At 50.3% G+C, this 8,660-nt stretch overlaps 1 protein-coding gene and 1 long non-coding RNA gene across 2 annotated transcripts in view; one reads left to right on the forward strand and one right to left on the reverse strand.

Moving 5' to 3' along the window:
- LOC105354174 (uncharacterized) overlaps positions 1 to 8,660 on the reverse strand; it is a 34,246-nt gene that overhangs the window by 23,431 nt on the left and 2,155 nt on the right. The gene's annotated exons all lie outside the window — the stretch shown is intronic.
- On the forward strand, positions 693 to 2,219 carry LOC144992413 (uncharacterized). Its single transcript, XR_013656332.1, has 2 exons — positions 693 to 816; positions 933 to 2,219. It is a non-coding gene; the product is annotated as an uncharacterized LOC144992413 (long non-coding RNA).

Here is an 8,660-nt window from a genome sequence, read left to right on the forward strand (position 1 = left end):
TGTTGGTTTAGAGCTGGAGGAAGCAGAGATGGAGATGTTGAGGTTCTCTGTGGGACCAGAATGGATCAGGAATGAATCCATCAGAGGAACAGATCATGGTAGATGTTCTGGAGATCAATGCAGGAAAGCAGATGGAGACGGTTTGGACCCCTTGAGAGGAGGAACAGTGATGATGCTGGGAAAAGGATGCTGAGGTTGAAGGAAAGAGGACTAGAGGAAGACCAAAGAAGAGGTTCATGGAGGTAGAGAAGGAGGATCATGGAGGTAGAGAAGGAGGATCATGGAGGTAGAAAAGGAGGATATGTGGATATGAGGAGTGGGTGGTGTGAAGGAAGAGGATGCAGAGGAGAGGGTTAGATGGAAGAGAATGATTTGCTGTGGCGCCCCTGGAGGGAGCAGTGAGAAGACTAAGAAGAAGCGTGTGGAAAAAACATGGCTGCTGTCCTAATCATTTTCAAAGAAGAATTTTGTTGCCTAACAAAGGTTGGGAATAAGCATACAGCAATAAGAGAGGGCTGAAGATTTCAGCAGGATGAAGATCTGCTGCCCCTAAGCTCACATTGAGGTCAGTGGTGTGTTCTGGTGCCACATCCCTGGACTTCCCTCCAGACTTTATCTCACAGTGTTTTTAGCTAAGTGGACAGGTCGTGTGAAAGATAAAACTATGTGAGTCTGATGGGCTGTCATTAAGCTGGTCCGCAGTGATCCCTCTGTCTTCCTGAACACTTTGAACATAATGCCACGGTGAAGTGCAACAGGATGAAGTCTCAGAAGGTGCGACGGCGTCCAGAGTCCTGCCATGCCTATCACCCAAAGGTCAGTGCTGGGGGCTAAGCTGCTTCAGAGATAAACATTTATGGGGGGCAAAAAATTACTGTGTTGCTCTGGACTACACCGATAACAAACATTTTGCACTCACACATCGTCAACAGGAGGATGCTACAGAGTGTGGCAGGGCGTCAACGCTCTGCATGTCACTTTTGACTTTCACTGCCCCCCTGCTCATCTCGTGGACCCTCCCCAGTTGGGCCTAAACCTGCACAGAGACAGCAGCACTCACAGGGTTTGGAGATGCATCCAAAACAGACAGGAGGCTTCACGAGGGAAGACTTCTCAGGTTTTCTTCATGCCCACTGTCAGACTTCATGGGGCTCAGTGGATATGGACTATTTCTTCATAAATTAGAGGAACTGTCTCTGAGTCAAGGAGCAAAATCAGGCAGAACCACAGCTGGAAAAAGCAGTTGTGCGTCTTAGACCGAGCTTGGTGCCATCAGACTTGTACAAGAATGTAGCATCTTTAATACAGAAATGTGTGTGCAAGTACACTTTGATTGTCATGATTAACCACTTTTGTATGGAAGCGATTCTGTAGCATAATTCAAAATAAAAGTCAATGCAGGAAATGCTTTTTCATTTTCAAAATGAAGCTGCATTTTTCGACTCAAAATTAAATTGAAAAAGCAATCCGCCAAAATTCTTTTCCCTTTTCTACTTCAACACCGCTTATTCTGTCACTTAATGAAATGATCAATGATAAATGGTAGGGGCAGAGGAGAGGGCTTTGTGATGGTCGTGCATTCCTGATGATTGTACACAGCCCCAAGTTTCGACGAACCGCGATGCGTCCGAAGGAAGACCGCAGAAGGCAGAAATGCTGCTACGCAGTCCCGAGAAGATGTGTACAATCATCAGAAGTTCACAGCCATCACAAAGCCCTCTCCTCTGCCGCAGCTCACACAAAGCTACACTGCACCTAGCATATCTGTGTCTGTTAGCAGCCGGACACACGGAGATAGCACTGACGTCATCGCCCCACCTCCCCTCTGGAAATGCTAAGTGGAATTGAATTATGCAACAATGTTCGCAGGGTGAATGTTAAAATGAAAATGCAATCCCCCTCTTTGCATCTTTGTTTTAATTATGACACAGAATACGCGTTTTTTTAAGTAGAAAAATTAAAAAGCATCTTGAAGTATTGATTTTTCATTTTAACTTTGAGTCATTTGATGCAGTTACATTTTGAAAATGAAAAAGCATTGCTGGTATTGACTTTTATTTTTAATTATGAGACAGAAATGCTTCCATACTTTTGGACGTAAAAAAACAGTTAAAGCTTTAAGGATTGATATTTGTCCACATTTCAGTGATAAGTAATACCAACCTTATAGAAACAATGAGAAAAAGTACATTTCAAACATTAAAAGACTTTTCAATGTTGATGATGTGATGCTTCCAGACAAGCTCTCTCTTAAATATGCAACTAACAGATAGAATATATGAGTGTTAATCTGTGTCAACATGAAAATGTTGGGAGGGTGCAGTCCTGTCAGCAGCTCAGAGGATGCAGCAGCAGCACTTGGTACTTCCATCAAAACATTGGGGACATGGTGTCATGATCGGACTACTAGGGAGACCCAGATGCTGGAACCCGGAAGAAACTCAGGAAGGCGTTGTATTTAACAGGATGTTTTAATTATAGAAGTCAGGGGACGTCGTGGATGCAGGAAACTGCTGTGGCGAGGTGGAGCGCCGAGGACGGCGTTCACAGTCCGTGACGTGGTGGAGCGCCGGGGGCGGCGTGACCGGCTTGAGGCGAGACGTGGACGCTGAGGACAGCGTAATCAGCTTGAGGCGAGGCGTGAACGCTGAGGACAGCGTAACCAGCTTGAGGCAAGGCGAGGACGTCGAGGATGATGTAATCAGCGTGGAGCGAGGAACCAGCATGACCAATGGAGTGAAGACCTGAAGACGTGAGACAGACGGTAAGTACAAGCTAGGATTACTAAAGCGAGAGTAACTTAACTTGAGGCCAGGCGTGATCACCGGAGTGAGTATAACGGACTGGCGTAGTATGCTGGGATGGATCTCCTTAAGAAGGTCTGCCAGGTGATGAGATGATGCAGGTCAGCTGGTTCCAATGAAGGAGCAGGGAGGGGAGGAGTAGCAGCCGGAGGAACCGTGACAGTACCCCCCCCTCAACGACCGCCCCCAGGCGGTCCCGGACGACGATCAGGGTGGTCCCGAAAGAAATCGTCAATGAGGGTACGGTCCAGAATGAGGGAGCGGGAGATCCATGAGCGCTCCTCCGGACCGTAACCCTCCCAGTCCACCAGAAACTGGAAACCGCGCCCCCGGCGGCGGACGTCCAACACCTTGCTGGCGGTGTAGGCAGGAGCGCCGTCGATGACCCGGGCGGGCGGTGGGGAAGCGGACGGCGGGCACAAAGAACTCTCCTGGACAGGCTTAAGCTGCGAGACATGAAACGTGGGGTGCACCTTAAGCGCCGCCGGGAGCCGCAGCCGCACACAGGAGGGGTTTATGACCCTCTCGACGGGGTAAGGTCCAATGTAGCGTGGAGCCAGTTTACGGGAGGTGGCCTGGAGCGGTATGTCCCGTGAAGACAGCCAAACCCTCTGTCCCGGTTGGTAGGCGGGGCTCTCCACCCTGTGGCGATTAGCGATCCTGCAGTTCCTCTCTCTAGTGCGCAGGAGAGCGGCCCTGGCCTGAGTCCATATACGCTGGGCGCGTCGCAGGTGATGCTGAACCGACGGGACCGCCAAGTCCAGCTCCTGGGAGGGGAACAAGGGTGGAGAGTATCCGAGGGACGCTTCAAACGGGGACATACCGGTAGCAGCAGACGGATGGCTGTTGTGGGCGTACTCGATCCATGCCAGGAATGAAGACCAGTTGGAGGGGTTTTGGGCGGCCACACAACGGAGGGCGGCCTCGAGCTCCTGGTTTGCACGCTCCGCTTGCCCATTTGACTGGGGATGATGACCGGATGTGAGGCTAACCGTGGCACCCAGAGCAGAACAGAAAGCCCGCCAGACCTGGGATATGAACTGGGGCCCGCGGTCGGAGACAATATCACTGGGGATGCCGTGATGCCTGAATACCTCTCGAACCAAGACGTCAGCCATCTCGGTGGCCGTGGGCAGCTTGGGAAGGGGAATGAAATGGGCAGCCTTGGAAAAACGGTCGACCACTGTAAGAATGACGGTGTTATCCTGAGAGGCCGGCAACCCAGTGATGAAGTCCATGGCGAGATGGGACCAGGGCCGCTGCGGAACAGGTAAAGGATGGAGGAGACCAGCAGGCGGCGAGTTGGAAGACTTAGAGCGGGCGCAGACGTCGCAAGCCGCAACGAATTCCCTCACGTCCCGAGCCATGGAAGGCCAGAAAAATCTACGTTGCACGAGCCTCAGGGTTCTATGAATGCCGCCATGGCAAGCAATACGCGACGTGTGCCCCCAAACCAGGACATCCGAGCGGAGGGAGGAGGGGACGTAAAGAGTTCCAGGGGGGGCCGGAGGATGGTCAGGTTCCTCTCCCTGAGCTTGGATGACCCTGCTCTCAATGTCCCATGTCAAATTACCCACAATACATGTGGGGGGAATAATGGGAGAGCTGTCCTGGTCATCCCCTGAACAAAATAAACGTGAGAGGGCGTCTGGTTTAATGTTCCTGCTACCCGGCCGGTAGGTGATAGTGAAATCAAACCTGTCAAAAAAAAGGCACCAACGGGCCTGACGTGAATTAAGGCGTTTAGCTGTACGTAGGTAGGCAAGATTTTTATGATCCGTCCAAACGATGAACGGATGTTCAGCCCCCTCGAGCCAGTGACGCCATTCCTCCAGAGCGAGTTTAATGGCGAGGAGTTCGCGGTTACCGACGTCATAATTTCTCTCCGCCGTAGAAAGCTTCCTAGAGAAGAACGCACATGGTTTCAGTTTCCCCGAGCCAACCTCCCGTTGGGAAAGAATCGCTCCCACACCAGAATCTGAAGCGTCGACCTCGACAACGAACTGTCGGAGAGGATCAGGCTGTGTTAGAATGGGAGCGGAAGTAAAGAGGTGCTTAAGTCTAGTGAATGCGGATTGAGCTTCGGGGGTCCAGAGAAACGGTTTAGTAACGGAGGTGAGTTGAGTCAACGGAGCGGCAATGCTGCTATAGTTCCTTATGAAGCGACGGTAGAAATTTGCGAAGCCGAGGAACCTCTGAAGTTGTTTACGGGAAGTGGGAGGTTCCCAGCTGGTGACGGCCGCGATCTTGGCCGGATCGGGGCGAATGTTACCAGAGTCAATGATGAAACCCAGAAATGAAATGGTGGGTACATGAAACTCGCACTTTTCGGCTTTAACATATAGTCGGTTCTCTAAAAGCCGTGAGAGAACCTGGCGGACATGGTGGGTGTGTTCATCCAGATCGCGTGAATAAATAAGGATGTCGTCAAGGTAAACAAAGACGAAGCGGTTCAAAAAATCACGAAGAACATCGTTAACGAGATTCTGGAAGGTAGCAGGAGCGTTGGTGAGCCCAAAAGGCATCACCAAATACTCGAAATGACCGAGTGGGGTGTTAAAGGCGGTCTTCCACTCGTCCCCCTCCCTCATGCGAACCAAATAATAAGCGTTACGGAGGTCCAACTTGGAAAAGACTCGAGCGTCCTGAACAGAATGTAGAGCAGAGTCAATAAGCGGAAGGGAATATTTATTTTTAACAGTAATTTGATTGAGGTCGCGGTAATCAATGCATGGGCGCAAAGTTCTGTCCTTCTTCTGGACGAAGAAGAACCCTGCACCGACCGGAGAAGATGAGGGGCGAATATGACCAGCCGAGAGGGCTTCCTGGATATATTTTTCCATTGACAGTTTCTCAGGGCCTGATAAATTAAATAGCCTCCTCTTAGGCAGCGTAGCGCCTTTAACTAGTTCGATGGAACAGTCGTACGGCCTGTGGGGAGGAAGGGAACCAGCCCTGGTCTTACTGAAAACAGCCCCAAGATCGTGGTAGCACGGAGGAACCCTAGAAAGATCGATCTCCTCAGGATCTGGATCACAACGAGGAGAAACCGAGGGTATGGCGGAACGAAGACAATTAGCCATGCAGGTAGTGCTCCAGTTGGTAACGTGGAGATTAACCCAATCGAACTGGGGGTTGTGAGCGCGAAGCCAGGGGAACCCTAGAATGATGGGAGACTGGGGGGTCTTGGTAATGTAAAACTGAATGAGTTCGTGATGATTACCAGACGTGATGAGACGAACGGCCTTAGTACGGTGGGTTATGTGAGTGAGGACCTGACCACCCAATCCGGCCGCCCTGACAGGGATATCCAAAGGTTCTGTGGGAATGTTAAGCTCAGAAACAAGACAGTCATCAATGAAACTCTGCTCAGCTCCAGAGTCGATAAGGGCTCTACCTTCAAAAACACTAGAAGAAAAACTTAACTTGACAGGTAAATAAAGAAAAGGTCTCTCGGTAGAGAGAGAAGATTGACCCGCCCGTGGCCTGCCTTCTAACGGGGGGTTCGGGAGTTTAAACGAAGCTTACATTGATGAACGAGGTGACCGGTCTGGCCGCAATAGAAACACGCCCCCTCATCTCTTCGTTTCTGCCGCTCCTCAGGGGTGAGTTTAGAATGTCCAATCTGCATCGGTTCCTCTGTGGAGAGTCCGACAGAATCGTGAGCCATAACATGAACATAGTTAGCAGCAGGGAATGGAGGAGAAGCACTGGTAAGGAGTCTCTTGTCTTGACGGGGGCGCTCAGCATGACGTTCACGGAGACGCACGTCGGACCGCAAGGCCGCGGTGACGAGCTCTTCAAAAGAGCTAGCCTCGGGTTGCGAACATAAATGGTCTTTGATCGAGTCATTAAGGGATTGGTAGAACACCCCTTTAAGGGCTATATCCGGCCAACCCGCCTCCACAGCTAGAATCCGAAAGTCTATTAGATGGTCACTCACGGATCTGTGGCGTTGTTTGAGGGCTAGCAGTCGGCGGGTGGCCTCCTCCTCCTTGCGGGGTTGGTCGAAAACCAGCCGGAACTCGCCTAAAAAGCGTTCGAAAGGAACTTGAGAGATGGGATTAGCGGTCAGGTAAGCCTGAGCCCATTGAAGCGCTTTACCCCGGAGAGAGTTCACTATAAGGGTGATTTTGCTGTGGTCTGCATGATAGTGCCGAGGTGCCTGCTGGAAGATCAAACGACATTGCAGGAGGAATCCCCCGCAGGCTCCTACGTCACCCAGGAAAGGCTCAGGAAGGAGCCGGATGTTTTCGTGAGCTGCTTTGTCTGTAGCGGGGCCCGGGCTTCCGGTGGCGGAACCCGTGTTGCTGGCTGAGGCGTTAGTAGGTCCTCGGGAGGTTAAATCCGTCAGAGCCAGAGAAATACCGTCCAAGCGACGGAAAAGATCCTGCTGGGCGGCGGCCATCTGGTTGAGGGATTCAGCTTGCCGTCCCAGAGCGATGCCTTGGTGAGTGACGGCCAAGCGGAGTCCCTCCGGGTCAGCTGGGTCTGGGTAAATGCCAGTCCGTTCTGTCATGATCGGACTACTAGGGAGACCCAGATGCTGGAACCCGGAAGAAACTCAGGAAGGCGTTGTATTTAACAGGATGTTTTAATTATAGAAGTCAGGGGACGTCGTGGATGCAGGAAACTGCTGTGGCGAGGTGGAGCGCCGAGGACGGCGTTCACAGTCCGTGACGTGGTGGAGCGCCGGGGGCGGCGTGACCGGCTTGAGGCGAGACGTGGACGCTGAGGACAGCGTAATCAGCTTGAGGCGAGGCGTGAACGCTGAGGACAGCGTAACCAGCTTGAGGCAAGGCGAGGACGTCGAGGATGATGTAATCAGCGTGGAGCGAGGAACCAGCGTGACCAATGGAGTGAAGACCTGAAGACGTGAGACAGACGGTAAGTACAAGCTAGGATTACTAAAGCGAGAGTAACTTAACTTGAGGCCAGGCGTGATCACCGGAGTGAGTATAACGGACTGGCGTAGTATGCTGGGATGGATCTCCTTAAGAAGGTCTGCCAGGTGATGAGATGATGCAGGTCAGCTGGTTCCAATGAAGGAGCAGGGAGGGGAGGAGTAGCAGCCGGAGGAACCGTGACACATGGACCTGACTGCAGACTTCAACTTTGTGATCTATAAGTTTACCTTCAGAACATCAGTAAGTCATTGTGAAAAACAGCAATGTGAAATAAAAACAAAGCTACTTTGGAAAATATTGTTTTTGAAAACCGAGTTTCTGAAAAAAGCCATAGAATTATAATAATATTCAACATGATTAAAAAGAAATATTTTAAAATACAGTTTTAAAATAATGAAGAGGTACGACGGAGTTTTAGGGCCACCAAAAAAATAAATAAAAAGTAAAATTACGAGATTTGAAGTCATAAATTTACGAGAAGTTTAGTCGGTTTGCTCTGCTGCTGCGTGGCGTTCACTTGCTGCTGCTCTTTACGCTCACTTCCACTTTAATCTCGTAAATTTACTAGAATAAAGTTGAAGTGAGCATAAAGAGCAGCAGCAGGTGAACGCCGCGCAGCAGCAGAGCAAACCGACTAAACTTAATTGAACAGGTGAGCTGAATGTTTACTGATGACGTTAAAAATGTCTGGAAGCTCATTTGTTTGATTTACAATTTATTACTCCATTAAAGACAAGATCTCTACGTTTGTGTGATGCTTCCATCTGAGGAGGAGCACTTTTGTGGCATTTTCAACGTTCTAATGTTAATATAACAAACTGTTTTCATTCATCCTTGTTATTTTATTTTGAAACGGGACGTTTCATCTAGAGGAGGGGGCGTTTTGTAACTGTTTACACATTGGTGTTCTGCGCATGACAGGTTCATGACGTCATGAGACAAATGGATT

Source organism: Oryzias latipes, chromosome 6 (genome assembly GCF_053564925.1).
Source record: "Oryzias latipes strain Hd-rR chromosome 6, Olatipes_Hd-rR_3.1".
In the NCBI taxonomy this organism is placed as follows: Eukaryota; Metazoa; Chordata; class Actinopteri; order Beloniformes; family Adrianichthyidae; genus Oryzias; species Oryzias latipes.